The sequence below is a fragment of the Microcaecilia unicolor genome, chromosome 6, assembly GCF_901765095.1.
Source record: "Microcaecilia unicolor chromosome 6, aMicUni1.1, whole genome shotgun sequence".
Lineage (NCBI taxonomy): Eukaryota > Metazoa > Chordata > Amphibia > Gymnophiona > Siphonopidae > Microcaecilia > Microcaecilia unicolor.
The window spans coordinates 204,745,900-204,760,816 of record NC_044036.1 but is presented as its reverse complement, the minus strand read 5'-3'; positions in this window follow the sequence as shown (position 1 = coordinate 204,760,816).

Here is a 14,917-nt window from a genome sequence, read left to right as displayed (position 1 = left end):
GGATTTGGGGAGCTCAGCACACAAGGGAGCACACCTGGGAACAATTTTTGAAGTCCACTACAGTGCCCCTAGGGTGCCTGGTTGGTGTCCTGGCATGTCAGGGGGACCAGTGCACTACAAATGCTGGCTCCTCCCATGACCAAATGCCTTGGATTTGGCTGGGTTTAAGATGGTCAGCATGGGTTTCCATTATCGGCGAAAACCCATGCCAGCCATCTCAAACCCGGCCATCTCTGACATTTGGCCGGCCCCAACCGTATTATCGAAACAAAAGATGGCCGGCCATCCTTTTCGATAATACGGTTCGGGACCGCTGTTTGCGGCGCCGGACGTATAGATGGCCGGCGTTTTTCGATTATTCCCGAAACTTTGTAAGTCTAAGTGCTTTCAAATTACGCCTCTATATCTATATAGCCATAGGGATAAAAAAAAACAAAAGAAAAACACCAGTAGCATCTACCCCTTCACCTTCTGATGCAGTGATGCTGTACCCCTCCTTAATGATCAACAAAAAAACAAGTCTGGTGCTTCTATACAACTCATACCGCATCTAGTCCCTCTCCTTTCCCTTACATGTGGTTCAAACAGCTGTCCAGAATCCCCACAGAAGAGACAAGGCATTGACTATAGGGTTAGAAACAGACTAATGGTCCTTATCCCTTACCTGGCTCAGAAGGAATGAGTTGGGGGGGGGGGGGTGCAGAAACATAAAGACAGGGTTTGAGAAAGAGAGAAAATACAGAGGCTCAAGGAGTGAGAGTGAGGTAGAGCATGGCAATAAAAGGAGGAGAGGGAGGGGAAAAGAATGGAAACAACAGCATTTGGACTGGGAGGGAAAGACACAGTGGGGACTCAGGGATTGGGTGGGATGGAGAATGTCTGTGTGCCGAGGAGGCAAGGATGTGGGTTCACCATGGGTATCTAATAATCTTCCATTGGCCCTGTAAGGAGTTTTGTTTTCATTTATTTTACATTTGAATTACTACAACATATTATTTTTGTATAGATTTTTTGCAACAATACACTCTATTTTTTGGAAACCAGCAGAAATAATTCAGTGATACATTGCTCATTCTATATCTAGATGTGGAGATATGCACCTACACGCAGGCAACGGCTGATGATGAAACAGATGATGAAATGAGAAGCAAGGCACATGCTGACGAAATTCAACAACCTCCTGTCACTTTTGCAAGAGTGCTAGAGAGTCTCAACACCGTGCGGGCCTATCTGGAGGCCACTGGATGTCAGTGCTATGACAGTTTTTACCATCTGGCAGTAGGACTGTATAACGTCAGTTAATGGAGACTGTATACTGTACATATAATAAACAGTACTGAACATATGTTTATCAGATGTCAAGCTTCTTTGGGTCACAATGGTTAAGTGCACGCTCCGGTTAACTGCTTGTATTTCTTTTGTCCCAGACCCTTGCACTGAAGTATATATATATAAAATTTTGTAAAGAGTCATGTATATTTTAAAGGTGTTCCTGGTATTTATATGAAGCCAATGAAGTTTTAACAAGAGAGGGGAAGCCTTCTCAAAGTGAGGAGCACTGCATACAAGGTGGACAGCGGTATTTTGTGTTGTTTGTTACTTTTTTAAGGAGTGAGATTTTAATACCCACATATATGGCATTACAATAATCAAATTGGGATAGTACCAGAGATTATGTGATAGTACGAAGTGTGGAGCTTGGTAAGAAAGGACGTAAGCTTTTTAGCTTCCATAGGCTATGGAAGATGCTCAATATCAATTGAAATGACTAAAACTATTGGAAAATACTGTAATGAAAACTCTCATATATGCTACAAGATCTAATCATGTGACTCTCCTACCATTAAATGCAAAGTGATGCACTTGAGATACAGAAATCCAAAAGGATGTGTACTAGATAGGAGGAAAGAGATTGATAAGCACAGCTCAGGAGAGTGACCTTGAGGTAATGGTGTCTGAGGATCTCAAGGTGAAGAAACAATGCGACAAGGCAGTGGCCACAGCCAGAAGAATGCTAGGCTTCATAGAGAAGGGTATAACCAGCAGAAGAAAGGAGGTGTTGATGCCCCTGTACAAGTCGCCAGTGAGGCCCCACTTGGACTATTGCATTCAGTTTTGGAGGACACATCTTACTAAGGACATAAAAAGACTAGACACGGTTCAGAGAAAACCAACCAAAATGGTATGGGGTTTGTGTCGCAAGACATATGAGGAGAGACTTGAGGACCTGAACATGTATACCCTGGAGGAAAGGAGAGACGGGGTCATATGATACAAACATTCAAATATTTGAAAGGTATTAAACTGCAAACAAACCTTTTCCAGAGATGGGAAGGTGGTAGAACTAGAGGACATGAATTGAGGTTGCAAGGGGGCTGAGTCAGAAATAACATCAGGAAGTACTTTTTCGCAGAGAGGATGGCAGATACCTGGAATGCCATCCCGTGGGAGGTTTTGAAGATGAAAACGGTAACAGAATTCAAAAATGCATGGGCTAAACACAAAGGAATCCTATATAGAAGGCATAGAACCAAATAAGCTTAGCGGTGATTAGATGGCGACATCAGTAATTGGGAAGCAAAGCCAGTGCTGGACAGATTTCTACGCTCTGTGCCCTGATCATGGCTGCACAAATTCAGCTTCAATATTTGGAAAACAAGGCCAGTGCTGGGCAGACTGCTATGGTCTGTGCCCTGAAAATGACAAGGACAAATCAAGATCAAATATACGTATGTAGTAGCACATCATATCTTATAGTATAAGTTTATCTTGTTGAGCAGATTGGATGGACTGTACAGGTCTATATCTGCCATTATCTACGATGTTACTATGTTATTATCAATACAACTTTTTTATTTGTAGCAGGCTTCCATTTAAATTGTTAATAATGTAAATCATCACGTTTATTACACAGGTATTCCTTTGCATTTGACCTCCTCTCTCATTTCTTAATTGTACAGGTACTATCCACAATATGCTTTCACATTTTCTCAGGCCAAGCTCTATCCCCTCCATGAACAAGTTAAGATTGGATTCTTGACATAATGCTGCCTTTTGCTGCCTGGCCCCTTGTATTTGGAATTCACTTCCAATTGACCTCTGTTTGGAGAGCCCTTTTCAAAATTTAAATCTGATTTTAAGACCTGGCTCTTCTTCTAAGTCTTTTCTAGACTTATCTAGTCAACTGATTACTATTATTTTAATGAAACTGTTTACTACTTTGATTTATTTAATGGAATGTATGTGGGGTCACTTCCCCGGTAAAACGCACAAAGATTTTGGGGGCCCTTAAGCGCCACAAAGCAGACGTGGTGTGTCTGCAAGAGACTAGATTATCGCAGGAAGAACACCTAAAATTGAAGTGCCAGTGGGTCGGACAGGTCTTTTGTTCCCCTTTGCAGGGTCGCCGTGGGGGGGGGGGGGGGGGGTCATGGCCATTCTCCTGCACAAATCGCTCTCCTGTACAGCTCAACAACTATTTCAAGATACACAAGGGCGCTATATATGAGTCTTACTGAACATACAAGGTAAAGACTTAGTTGTAGTGGGGGTATATGGCCCTGTCCCAAAAGATTCCTCCTTTTTTTGATCTTTGCTGAAAGAGTGCATTAACTACGCTTCTTATCCTTTGAACGTGGCGGGAGACGTGAATGTGGTTATGGACCCTGAGGTGGACCGCTCGGGTCCAAGATCGCTGAGAAGGGGTAGGGGAGATACTGAGTTGCAGTCTTTATGTAGGGCCCTGGACTTGCTGGATTCCTGGCACCTTTTACACCCTGAGGAAAAAGATTACACGCATACCTCTAGGGCCCATTTCTCCCTATCTCGTTTGGATTATACCTTGGTACGCAGCAAATTGTTTTCTCGAGTGCGGTCAGCGGTTATTGGGTCGGAAGAGATATCAGACCACGCTCTGATATGGCTAGATACAGAGATTGGCCCTCCTGCACAGCAGGGCTCGGAGTGGCGTTTTCCCAATTACCTGTGTCAATCTAATGATTTTCACATCTACCTGCAAAGGAAGTGGCAAGAGGTTTTACAGGATAACAAGCAGCATGCAGAAGAGCCTAAGCTCTTTTGACCCACCGGGAAGGCAGTGATCAGAGGGTATATCATTGCGTATGTGAGTGCTTGTTAAAATCGCCTAGCACAAGACATAGTTACTTTAGAACAGAAACTAAGGGTAGCAAAATGCTCCTTTGTAGCACGACCTTCCCTGCAGACTTTCGACTTGTTACAAGCCATGTGAGTAACCCTAAACACACGTATACATGAACACACCTCGAGATCACTTTTGCATACGCAGTGGAAATTTTTCAGATTTGGGAATAAAACAGGGAAACTTCTACCTCGGGTAGTGAAGACGTGGGAGGGACCCCGGTATATACCAACCATCAAAACGCCATCAGGCCACACCACTTCACAAATGGAAGAAATCACAGAGATTTTTGAAGCGCATTTTTGGGAATTGTATGCCTGTCTGGAGGAACACCAGAGGTGGCAGCTTCCATCCAAACTTACTTAGAGCAATCAGTGATTGGTCGCATCACAGAAGATTTTAGAGAAGCACTAGATAGGCCACTTGCAGCTAAAGAGATACAGAGTGTGATAAAAGGCCTTAAATTTAATTCTGTTCCGGGCCTGGATGGATACACGGGGGAATTCTATAAAATGATGTAGCCTCAGTTATTAGGCCCGCTAATGGACTATCTTGATGAAGTTATTGAGACACAGGGGTTTCCAGAGAACGAAAATTCAGCTTTGATCTGCTTGATACCTAAACCAGGTCGCCCTAGAGAGTTACCAGGGTCTTATCGCCCTATTTCGCTCCTTAATGTTGACATAAAAATATTGGCTAAGGTTTTGGCTAATAGGTTGGCAGAAGGGTTACCTGGGTACATTCACACAGATCAGGTGGGCTTTGTGAGGGGGCGTCAGTCTGTACTAAATGTGCGTAGACTATTGCTTGCTATCATCCATTGTCAGGGGAAGGGGGAGCCCCTGGAAGCTGTTAGTTTACACACGGAGTGTGCTTTTGATAGAGTGCACAAGATTTTTGTTTGCTACTCTTTCCCACTTAGGGGTTTTGGGGTGGTTTCTCAATGCAGTTAAGGCTTTATACGCGGGGCCTAGAGCGGCTTTGATGGTAAATGGGTTTCAGACAAAACGGTTTCCAATTCTCTGTGGCACACAGCAGGGTTGCCCTTTATCCCCGTTATTGTTTGTGCTCACTCTTGAACCCTTACTCTGCACATTGAGGGCATCCAAGTTTCTGGAGGGGGTGAAGATGGGGCAGCAAATGATTAAAGTTATGGCCTTTGCGGATGATTTGTTTTTGACTCTCACTAATCCCCAATCATCTGTCCCGCAATTAGTTTCCTTAATCTCAATTTATGGGAACTTTTTGGGGTTCAAACTCAATATTGTGAAATCTATGGCCCTAGCTTTCCCACCCACACTGACTGACACATGGAGAGGGAAATTTCCATTTAGCTGGGTGAATGGTGGAATTAGATACCTAGGGGTACTTATCCCTGCCTATGGCAAGGGAAGAGGGCACGTTTGCCAATTCAGATACTATGTAAACCCAAGCGATGTGGGGGGTTGGGTTTGATCAATGGGAGATATCTTACAGTAGCATGTACTATGAGGCATATTAATGATTGTACATAAGTACATGCCATACTGGGAAAAGACCAAGGGTCCATCGAGCCCAGCATCCTGTCCACGACAGCGGCCAATCCAGGCCAAGGGCACCTGGCAAGCTTCCCAAACGTACAAACATTCTATACATGTTATTCCTGGAATTGTGGATTTTTCCCAAGTCCATTTAGTAGCGGTTTATGGACTTGTCCTTTAGGAAATCGTCCAACCCCTTTTTAAACTCTGCTAAGCTAACCGCCTTCACCACTTTCTCCGGCAACGAATTCCAGAGTTTAATTATACGTTGGGTGAAGAAAACTTTTCTCCAATTTGTTTTAAATTTACTACACTGTAGTTTCATCACATGCCCCCTAGTCCTAGTATTTTTGGAAAGCGTGAACAGACGCTTCACATCCACCTGTTCCACTCCACTCATTATTTTATATACCTCTATCATGTCTCCCCTCAGCTGTCTCTTCTCCAAGCTAAATAGCCCTAGCCTCCTTAATCTTTCTTCATAGGGAAGTCATCCCATCCCCGCTATCACTTTAGTCGCCCTTCGCTGCACCTTTTCCAATTCTACTATATCTTTCTTGAGATGCGGCGACCAGAATTGAACACAATACTCAAGGTGCGGTCACACCATGGAGCGATACAACGGCATTATAATATCCTCACACCTGTTTTCCATACCTTTCCTAATAATACCCAACATTCTATTCGCTTTCCTATTCGCAGCAGCACACTGAGCAGAAGGTTTCAGCGTATTATCGACGACGACACCCAGATCCCTTTCTTGGTCTGTAACTCCTAACGTGGAACCTTGCATGACGTAGCTATAATTCGGGTTCTTTTTTCCCACATGCATCACCTTGCACTTGCTCACATTAAACGTCATTTGCCATTTAGCCGCCCAGTCTCCCAGTCTCGTAAGGTCCTCTTGTAATTTTTCACAATCCTGTCGCAATTTAACAACTTTGAATAACTTTGTGTCATCAGCAAATTTAATTACCTCGCTAGTTACTCCCTCTCTAAATTATTTATAAATATATTAAAAAGCAGCGGTCCTAGCACAGACCCCTGAGGAACCCCACTAACTACCCTTCTCCATTGTGAATACTGACCATTTAACCCCACTCTCTGTTTACTATCCTTTAACTAGTTTTTAATCCACAATAGGACATTTCTTCCTATCCCATGACCCTCCAATTTCCTCTGTAGCCTTTCATGAGGTACCTTGTCAAACACCTTTTGAAAATCCAGATACACAATATCAACCGGTTCCCCTTTGTCCACATGTTTGTTTATTCCTTCAAAGAATTGAAGTAAATTGGTCAGGCAAGATTTCCCCACACAAAAGCCGTGCTGACTTGGTCTCAGTAATCCATGTCCTCGGATGTGCTCTGTAATTTTGTTTTTAATAATAGCCTCTACCATTTTCCCCGGCACTGACGTCAGACTCACTGGACTATAATTTCCCGGATCTCCCCTGGAGCCTTTTTTAAAAATTGGAGTTACATTGGCCACCCTCCAATCTTCCGGTGCCTCACTCGGTTTTAAGGATAAGTTGCATATCACTAGCAGTAGCTCTGCAAGCTCATTTTTCAGTTCTATCAGTACTCTAGGATGAATACCATCCGGTCCAGGAGATTTGCTACTCTTCAGTTTGCTGAACTGCCCCATTACGTCCTCCAGATTTACCGTGAAGTCAGTAAGTTTCTCAGACTCGTCCGCTTGAAATACCATTTCCGACACCGGTATCCCACCCAAATCTTCCTCGGAGAAGACCGAAGCAAAGAATTCATTCAGTCTCTCCGCTACATCTTTGTCTTCCTTGATCGCCCCTTTTACCCCTCAGTCATCCAGTGGCCCAACCGATTCTTTTGCCGGCTTCCTGCTTTTAATATACCGAAAAAAATTTTTACTATGTTTTTTTGCCTCTAATGCTATCTTTTTTTCGTAATCCCTCTTGGCCTTCTTTATCTGTGCCTTGCATTTGCTTTGACACTCCTTATGCTGCTTCTTGTTATTTTCAGACGGTTCCTTCTTCCATTTTCTGAAGGCGTTTCTTTTAGCCCTAATAGCTTCCTTCACCTCACTTTTCAACCAGGCCGGCTGTCTTTTGGACTTCCGTCTTTCTTTTCTAATTCGCGGAATATGTATGGCCTGGGCCTCCAGGATGGTATTTTTGAACAGCATCCATGCCTGTTGTACAGTTTTTACTCTCTCAGTTGCTCCCCTGGTTTTTTTTACCGTTCATCTCATTTTATCATAGACTCCTTTTTTAAAGTTAAACGCTAACGTATTTGACTTTCTGGTTCTGGAATGTGTCAGATTTCTCTGTATGTAGTCTAGAACCTTACCTTTTTTGTAATTACCATTTTAGTTGGCAACTTCACACCATACTAAAGCGCCCCCCACAAAATCTTTGAGCTAACTGGTTTATCCAAGCGACACACGCGGTCTGGAGATGGCTGTGTAGGAGACATCATTTTTCAGCAGCGATGTCCCCGTTCTTGGCATTGCAACATAATCCAGATTTTCCTGCAGGCTCAGAGTCTCCAGTGTTTTCCCGATGGGCCACACTGGGGATACATTATTTGTACAAGTGCTGTCAGAAGATGGCCATTTACAGTCTTTTCAGTACCTCAGGGTTCGGTATAGTTTACCTCACACAGACTATTTTGCATACTATCAACTGCAACACTATGAAAGGAGCCTACCATGGGAAGACCTATGTGAGGATGTGCAGGACACTATGAATGAGGTGCTCATGTTCAGTGCGTAGAATCACATACCGTTGACCTTCCATCATAAATATCTACAAGACTCTACCACAGACATAGATTTTGCAGGTTTGGCGCACCGCTGGTCTGGAGATCTGCCGGCACAGCTATTGACTCAACATATACAAACTTGTTTGCAGCAAATCTACAGAAACACTTGTGCGGCCCAGTTATGGGAGATGCAATATAAGTTTCTTCTACACTTCTACATTTCTCCTCATTGGGCAAGCAGGGCGCAATTTGCGGAAACGGCGAAATGTCCGAAATGCCCAGACACTTGTGCAACATTGTGACACATGTTTTGGTTTTGCCCGAAGGTACACCAGTTTTGGGGACAAGTGCTGCAGGTGACGGGGTGCCAGTGGTCTTGTGTCCTGCCTAGAGACCCTCTGATCATGTTTGAGGTTTACCATCTGCCTCCTCCAATATCTCCAGGCCTGCTGGACTTTTTGCGATGGCTGGTGTTGATAGCGAAAAAAATGTATTTTGCAATATTGCAGAGTATCTGCAATGCCGACACTTTCGGATTGGAGGTCCCAAATGATAACTTTGATGGTTTTGGAACGCCAGTGGGACATAGCATCATCTTCATCCCTGGGAAGGAAATTCAAACGATGTTGGGGGCGCTTTTGGCCTACTTTGCAACCAAGTGTCAAGAGACGTTTACTAACTTAATTTATGAACTGGGTGCTCCTCTACACGGCAAGGGGGGGGAGGGGTAGGATCGAAGGGTGGTTGGGTGCGAGTGATAATATATCTATGATGCATGTGTACTTTTGTAGTTGCCTTGTTCAATAAAAATTAGTTTGATAAAAAATCTTTAATGACAATTTTTTGTTGTTCCTTGACTGCTATAGTTGTATTTAGGTTGTCAGTTCCTTCTTTCTTGTATCTGTCTAAGAAATAGTAGATATACTGTGGGCAAGGTCCAGTAGGGGACCAAGAAAAAGTGAAGAATTTGTATCAGTGGAGTCCAGTAGGAGATCAAGGACAAATTAAGAGTTTGTGTGTCATAGAAAGAAGAATTATTAAATTATCTTTTGATGAAAGCTGTAACCTTGGAGTGAATGAGCTGTGAATGTTATCTGTTATCTGTAATTGCTGAACCAGAATGTACTATATAGGACCTTGAGAAAAAGGTATAAGGGAGGGAATGTGTATATAGTCTAGTGAAAGAAGATAAGGGTAGGCTGTAAATGTTGCATACAATATGTGAGAGAGATGTATATTGTTCACCAAATTTGTAATCATGTATGGAATGTGCAGTCATGCTTGATTATTGCTAATAAAACATCAGAGCTTAAAAGGGAAGTCAGTCAAGCAACACTACTAGGCTTAGCAGCTATGGAAATGACCTCCCTAAGGCCTTAGCTAGCTTGCAAGTACATTTGAATTCGAGGCATATTTTCAAAGCACTTTGGGAGGCTAAGTTCCATATGTTTCTATGGAACTTTGGGAGGCTAAGTGCTTTGAAAATAAGCCTCTTGATGTTCTTGTGCTTTATCCCCATTCTACAGACCTCAGGCGCCAAGACACAAGAGCTGAGGATACATATATTAGGCACCCAGACCAGAACTGGACTACAGTACCCTCAGAGTGGAGAAGTAGCCTAGTGGTTAGTGCAGTGGACTTTGATCCTGGGGAACTGACTTTGATCCCCACTGCAGCTCCTTAACCCTCCATTGCCCCTGGTACAAAATAAGTACCGCTTTGAATGTAGTTGCAAAAACCTCAGAAAGGCAGTATATCAAGTCCCATTTCCCTTCCCTTTCCCTTTCTACATACCCCTTTGTAACAGTTGCTATTGAGAAATCTCACATTTCTCAAGGAACTTGCTCATTCAAATCAACAACATGGGATTAATTACTTCTGCAAACAATCTTAATTTTGCTTAGTTCTACATTAATTTATAGAAAAACAAAGCAATGACTGAGGGTCATTTAAAAGCAGCTTTGCATAGTGCTTGCTAGAAATGTCAGTGATAGTTAATAAATCCAATACATTGAAGAAATGAAACTGATTCATTCTCATGCTTCAAAGTCTCAAGTATTTCTTTAACTTATCTGATGATTTCCTTCTTGTTCAAGTGATCTAATTTCCCTTTTTAACTTGTGCTTGATTATTTTTAATGGCTGATTTTAGAAAACTGTGAACAATTTAAATACAACATAATTAGGACTTGATTTTTCAATTCACTGTTTCCACAAGCTAATCAAATTCAGATGAATGTTGTTGAACACAACTGCTAATGCTTTAAAAAAGTGTGAATAAGAAAATAAATTAACAAGATTTTTATGGGTTTTACATTTTAATAAACAATACTTTATTTTAAACAACTTCTGTATCCTAATCTAGGTAATTTTGTGTCCTTTAAGCCTCATGTTGCTGTTCTACCAGTTACTTATGAAGCAGTGAAAGATCATTATACAGAAAAATTTGTGTGGATGGATATAAACATTTTTCAATTGACTAAAATGCCTACATCTCCCCTAGATCCCTTTCTTTCTCATTACAGTATGTTAAGTCTTTATAAAATATTTTAAACTGTTTCAGTAACATCCATAATTACCTTGCTTTGAGTGAGGGCAGTATTCCAGATCCTCAAAAGATGCAGTTCCCAAAATGAAAGGAACTAGGTTTAACATTGGTTTTATCCTGTATCTCATTTACCATTTTTTGGAGTAAACTGAACACATGCTTTCAACATCATTAGAACCTTTGCCCATCTCAGTCAGTTCTTTGAGCACATTTCTTCATTGATCCATTTTAGAATAACATTTATTTATATGTAGAAAGGGAAAACATAACAAAAATAATATTCTAAATTATATCAATGAAGAAGCATGGTGTTGAGTATAGAAAAATAGCTTATACCCCTAAATACCTTCTGATGGTCCAATGATGATTGCTATTTGAAGTGGTGAACATCTTTATATTGTATCATTATAGTGAAGATGTCAGTTGATTATACTTATTTCAAGAGGTGCAATAGATATGGTCCAGGCATTATCATAGCATCTAGGCCATCTTGCAGACATATTTAAGTTAATTCTGAATACGTTAGAACTGCTTTGGACTAGCAAATAGCAAACAGCGACTTTGAACTGTAAGTGAAATAAAAGGTGCTTTTGAAACAAAAAAAAAGATAGTGATTTATTTAGGAATACATTTGGAGAACCAGCTTTCTATGGCTAGCCATATTCCCCCCTCCCCAATATTCAAAGCTATTTAACTGGCCAGACACGGCAGCTGACCAAATAGCATATCGGCACCTAACTACTAATACTCAGTGGGAGATAGCTAATTATCTCTACTGAATATTGCTGATTAGCACCTAGTATATAACCGGCTATACTACGCAACTTACCTGGTTAGATGCTGATATTCAGAACCTAATAGAATAAGTTTAGTGATCGAATAGGACCGCATATATAGCTGCCTTATGTTTAACCACTAAAAAGTTAACCAATTAGCACTGCATATTGGAAGAACTGTTTTTAGCGGATACCACCCCCCCCCCCCCCCCCCCCGGGATATTCAATGCCGGTTGCCAGAAATGGCCTGGCATTGAATATCTGGGTTTAACACAGGTGGTGGACAACAAAACGCTGTCTGCCATTGGTTGAATATCAGGCCCATCATCTGTAGTTTGGTCTTGTTTCTAGACCCCTTCACAACTTCAACTTTACTCAGAGAAAAGACCCATTGATGATGAGACATTTATTATTCTTAAATCAGTTTCTGTGATGCTCATTATCAGAGTTTCTGTGGTCAACAAGACACATCCAATAATTCCAGGGAAACAGAAGTAGTTTATTCTGTAAGATAGATGATATATAAAAATGACTTGACAAGGCGTGCTGCTTTGGTTGTTCATTGGATGACTGTATCCACTTTTAGCATCTTTGTGAAGTTTTTTGCTACATTTGGGTTTTCCATCTACACATACAGACTCATGAGGCAGGCACTCTTGCCGAAACACAGTGCCATGTCATGTCATTTTTATATATCGTCTGTCTTATGGAATACACTATGTATGACTGCTTCCGTATCCCTTTAATTATTGGATATGTTTTGTTGACCATGCTACTCTTCTGTCTGACTGGTTACATTCATAGTAATCTCTGTTCCTCCACCTTGGTGGTTGTTTTCCTTATCAGGGTTTGCTAGATGTTATGATTATGGAGACAATTCTATAAATGGGTGCACACAGTTTTGTATGCCTTGTATGTGTAATTGCCATCCTAATTAGAATAAACATGCCACAATACACTATCCCTGATATTCAGCTCTATTTAACTGGTAAGAAACATCCACCAACAAGTTAAATATCATTTTTGTGACTAACTGTGAATATTCAGTGGGAGAGAACCAATCAGCTCCTCTATGTTGTGCGACTTATCCAGTTAGGTGTGGATATTCAGTACCAGACCAGGTAAGATTAGTGGTTAAATCCAACTGCATAAACAGTAGTGTAATTTTTAACTGTTTTCATTTAACCTGTCAGCCGCTAAATAATGGCTTAACCGATTAAGTGTTTAATGGCCAAAAAAAATGGATATTCAATGCCAGCTGCAGGGAATGGCCTGGCATTGAATATTTGAGTTTAATGCTGGTTACGGGCAATCAAAGCACTGCCTGCTACCCACTGAATATTGGCAAGGGAGATGTACAAAAGGGTGGAGCATGGGTAGGGGCCTTGGGCATGGCACCAAGGATATGTGTAACATAAGGAGGGGCATAATCGAACGGTGCCGGCCATCTCCGGGGCCGGCTTCAAAAGTGGGCGGAGCCAAATGAATTTTCGAAAAGATGGACGGCCATATTTTGTTTCGATAATACGGTTGGGGCTGCCCAAATGTCAGAGATGGCCGGGTGTAAGATGGCCGGCATCGGGTTTTGCCCATAATGGAAACTGAAGCCGGCGATCTCAAATCTGGCCAAATCCAAGGCATTTGGTCGTGGGAGGGGCCAGGATTCATAGTGCTCTGGTCCCCCTCAAATGCCAGGACACCAACCGGGCACCCTAGAGGGCACTTCTAAAAAGTAAAAAAAAATTAAAATAGCTCCCAGGTGCATAGCTCCCTTACATTGGGTGCTGAACCCCCCCCCAAAACCCACTCCCATAACTATACACCACTACCATAGTCCTAAGGGGTGAAGGGGGGCACCTACATGTGGGTACAGTGGGTTTCATGTGGGTTTTGAAGGGCTCACATTTTCCACCACAAGTGTAACAGGTAGAGTGGGGATGGGCCTGGGTCCGCCTGCGTGAAGTCCACTGCACCCACTACAACTGCTCTAGGGACCAGTATACTGATGTGATGGACCTGAGTATGACATTTGAGGCTGGCAAAAAAAGTTTTTAAAGTTGTATTTTTGAGGGTGGGAGGGGGTTAGTGACCACTGGGGGAGTCATGGGAGGTGATCCCTGATTCCCTCCGGTGGTCATCTGGTCAGTTCGGGCACTTTTTTGGGACTTGGACCTGAAAAAAAAGGGACCAAATAAAGTGGACCAAATTCTTGATACGGCCGGCTTTCTTTTTTCCATTATCAAGCGAAGCCGGCCATCTCAACGCACGCCCCCGTCCCATCCTGCCTTCACTACCGTGCCAACACACCCCCTTGAACATTCACCGGCCCCGCAACGGAAAGCAGTTGGAGCCGGCCAAAATCGGCATTCAATTATACCGATTTGGTCGGATTCAGGAGATCGCCGGCCATCTCCTGATTTGTGTCGGAAGATGGCCGACGATCTCTTTCGAAAATAAGCTGGATAGTATGCTATCAGTTGAGCGTGTTGCATGGCACAATTAAGTGTGCCCACTTAGACAAGCCTTTGACCTAGCATAGCTGTTCATATCTAACTTTTGGTGCAAAAAAGTAGGCTTATACTAGTATTCTATCCAGCTTATTTTTGAAAAAGAAAGACGCCCATATTTCAACCCAAATCGGGTCCGCTTTATTTGGACCCTTTTTTTCAGGTCCAATTCCCAAAAATGTGCCCCAACTGACCAGGTGACCACTGGAGGGAATCGGGGATCACCTCCCCTGACTCCTCCAGTGGTCACTAACCCCCTCCCACCACAAAAAACACACTTTACAAACTTTTTTTGCCAGCCTGTATGCCAGCCTCAAATGCCGTACCCACCTCCATGACAGCAGAACTTGTTCTTTTTTTGTTACATTTGTACCCTGCGCTTTCCCACTATTGGCAGGCAATGGAGGGTTAAGTGACTTGTCCAGAGTCACAAGGAGCTGCCTGTGCCAGGAATCAAACTCAGTTCCTCAGGACCAAAATCCACCACCCTAACCACTAGGCCACTCTATTCTCTGACAGCCTTTCACTGGTTCTGAAGTGGGTCTCGGGTGAGTGTGACACCTTTACTGTTATGCGCACTGCAGAGTCACATCAGCATTGCATTGTGGTGGGTGTAGGGTATTGGGCTCCGTGATTCCACTAGCTTGTGGCAAATGCTCATGATGTT